At 32.9% G+C, this 3212-nt stretch overlaps 1 long non-coding RNA gene across 1 annotated transcript; it reads left to right on the plus strand.

Annotated features, from left to right (window-relative positions):
• The first annotated feature begins 567 nt into the window (after window positions 1–567).
• Window positions 568–1916, plus strand: LOC127738551 (uncharacterized). Its single transcript, XR_008000111.1, has 2 exons — window positions 568–774; window positions 1634–1916. It is a non-coding gene; the product is annotated as an uncharacterized LOC127738551 (long non-coding RNA).
• Window positions 1917–3212: the final 1296 nt, after the last annotated feature.

Consider the following 3212-nt stretch of genomic DNA (forward strand, 5'->3'; position numbering starts at 1 on the left):
ATATTTTTAATTAAAAATCAATCATAAAAATAGAAAATAAAAGAACTAACATACTGAAAAAGATGTTTATTCTTAAAAACGGAAAATTTCTATAAAAAAATATGCCTTATAGGAACTGCTTATGGCTTCCTTTAAGAAGAGAGCTGCTCTTAGTTAGTTCATTTGGAACTGTTCTATCTTCAAACAGATCTAGACATGTTTATGCTTGAAATTGAACAGTTTCAATAACCGATCATTCTAAGAGTTCTGAAAAGATGTTGAGACTATCCAAACTATAAATACCGTATTTCCTAACAACCCTTGATGAAAGAACACTTAATAATCGAAAACTAGAATTGAAACATTCGAAAGCAATAGAGGATGAGGATGGTTTATTAGAATGAAACTAATTTCCTACTGAAAAAAACCTGGTGTGTTATTGGGTTTTATGTAAGGTGAAGCATATCAAATAGAAAAGGCACTCGTAATTTCAAGTGAAAAAAAAAATCATGAAATGGTTACATATATCAGTCAGGAAAAGGATGTTCAAAATAACTGAATTTCCGAGTCATTAATTTATTTGAATAGATTGAACCAGATCAACATGGTGGTGATGATACGGCTCTTAACAGTATCAAGCTAATATGTGGATCAAAAGACGGCCATTACGGTAGTACAGTTACATCCGGTGAGGGGAGCTGGGGAAGCTGGGTAGGAGCCACGATGTGTAGTTATAGTTATAATGATACTCAAACATATCTTTCATCGTTTGCGTTACAAGTGGAAGAATTATTGGTAAATATTTATGTTTTTCCTGTTTGTAGAGAACGATAAAAACTTGATATTTTCTGACGATTTACTACCACTGAGTCTATATCTCTAATGTCGCGCTGTTAGTCCCCATGGACATCCCTTGAAAACACACCACACGACAGCAGTCAGAACTTCATTGCAAAGTGCTGTTATATAATGAAAGTTATTTGTAATTAAGGATGATATCTTTCTCATTCATAGCTCTGATTGTTGTCCGGATTTGGCTGTACTTTTGTCTTGTTAAATCGGCTTTAAAACGTTTGTATTAGATATATTTACTTTCAAAGTTTTGCCCTCGGGTATCACTGAAGGGATAATCATTGTTAAAATGGACATCAGTGCAGTAAAATTCGTTAATGCATTTGATACTACTGGGTGGTGGACTGTTTGTCCCCAAGGATATCACCAGCCCAGCTCCCAGTATGTCGGGACTGGCATGAACTTACAGATACTGTTCTGTTGTAAATTGTTGTAAATACATTTTAAGTAATCATTTTAAAGTATGGAATGTAACTCCCATGACCACAGCTTTGATTGTCTACATATATTTTGGCCTCGAACATCACCAAAGAGACTGTTATTATATGGTGCAGTAGCATTGGTACTGTTCCTACTATTTCATTTGAAAATCCTACTTTTCGCATTTTCGAATTAGATCGAATGTTCACATGAATCTCTTGAGAAAAAAAAAGATCAATAAAAAACAAGAATGGAAAAAAGAATAAATAATTAAATACAAATTCAAACTAATGAAAACTGTTTAAATTAACAGTTACTATAAAAAACAATTAAACTCTGAGTTATATTAAATCATAATTCCTGAAATCAATATTTTTTATAGCCAGGAGACAGAGACGATGTTGCAGCTACCTACGTAAAATTCTGGTGTAGAGATTTTGATTTGAATCGTGAACACGAATTAGCTCATCCACCTGGACGGGGATCATTGGGTATTTATGGAAATCAGAGCGAAAAATGCAACCAAGGTACTGCCATATGTGGACTTCAAACCAATATTGAGGCGCCGATATTTTTCGGAGATGACACAGCGCTCAACAATGTCAAATTCTTCTGTTGTGCATAAAACAATGACAAAATACAACGAATACATATGATACAATTAATGTCTACATTTTTCTTCAGATAGACATAATCTCAGATGAAAATCTGGACATAAAATATAATCTTTACTATAATACAAAAAACAACTACATAAGGGTAAATGTAAAAAAAAAAAATTTCTGCATAGAATCAATCAAACTGTCTCTAATGAATAATCCATAGAACAGGTTTTCGACAGCATAGCAGTATAAGTGTTGTGCAAAAATTTAGGTAAAATTTTTCTTTAGATTGTAAGTGTTTTTGTCCCTTCAAATTAGCACCTGACAAAGTATGGTACATATTCCTGTTTAACTTTCATCCAGTACGTTCCTGACCAGAAGTGAAAGAAACTAAATACAAGTCCACATTGTATGACCCTCTGAAGAAAACAGTCAAACCTGTCAGGGGTCAACCATGCCTAGGGACTTTGTATTTATGATTTCGTGATACTACATGACGTATTAAAAAAACTCTACAAAGAAAGAAGTGTTTGTTTTTTCAAAATTATGTCGATAATTGTACCCGCCCCAGTGGTCTTGTGGCATCATGCTTGCTACTAGTGCGATTGGTCATTTGTTCCATCATCGGTCGGCTCAAAGATTGGAGAATTAGTATTTGTTGCTTCTTAGATCAGGAAGTGGTATGTAAGGCCACACCAATTTGATTTGTAGTTCTTCGGACAAAAGCTCCAAAAAATATGGGGCGAGCGAGCGAAATTTTTTTAATTGTATTTTTTTCTTGAAAATGAGTTTTTATGAGGGGGGTGCTCTACAAGTGAAGCGAGCGGTATTATTTTTTTTTTATTGTGCGATTTAGAATTTATGTACATGTTAAAACTGGGTTACTTCATAAAAAAAGGGGGAAAAACATGCTCTAATGCATATAATTTGATGACTTGGCGCATGAACCATACCCAACTTTCTTGTATCGCTGGGGTTTAGTTAATTTTGATTTTTTTCGTCAAATAAGCTTTGTCTGCGTGAATTTTCATTAAAATTCATACATGTGTATATATTAAGGAAGCATTGCAGATGCAGTTTAACAAGAGGAATTATGTTAGTTAGGTTAATGACATATGTTGAATAAAATTTAAATATGTGTCAGATGTATCAAAAAAATGCCCCTGCAAAATATTAAATATTTTTTTTATATAGTTGTTTTCATTATATCTATATATGGTAATGATTGTTTATTGGCTGCTTGATGTTCACTTTGAACTATTTATCCATACAATGGATCAACATAATGAGTGAGGTGAATATTTGAACATCATGAGTAAGATATTTATATTGCTATTATTATTAATGTATTAAAATATT

The sequence above is a fragment of the Mytilus californianus genome, unplaced genomic scaffold, assembly GCF_021869535.1.
Source record: "Mytilus californianus isolate M0D057914Y unplaced genomic scaffold, xbMytCali1.0.p SCAF_4, whole genome shotgun sequence".
In the NCBI taxonomy this organism is placed as follows: Eukaryota; Metazoa; Mollusca; class Bivalvia; order Mytilida; family Mytilidae; genus Mytilus; species Mytilus californianus.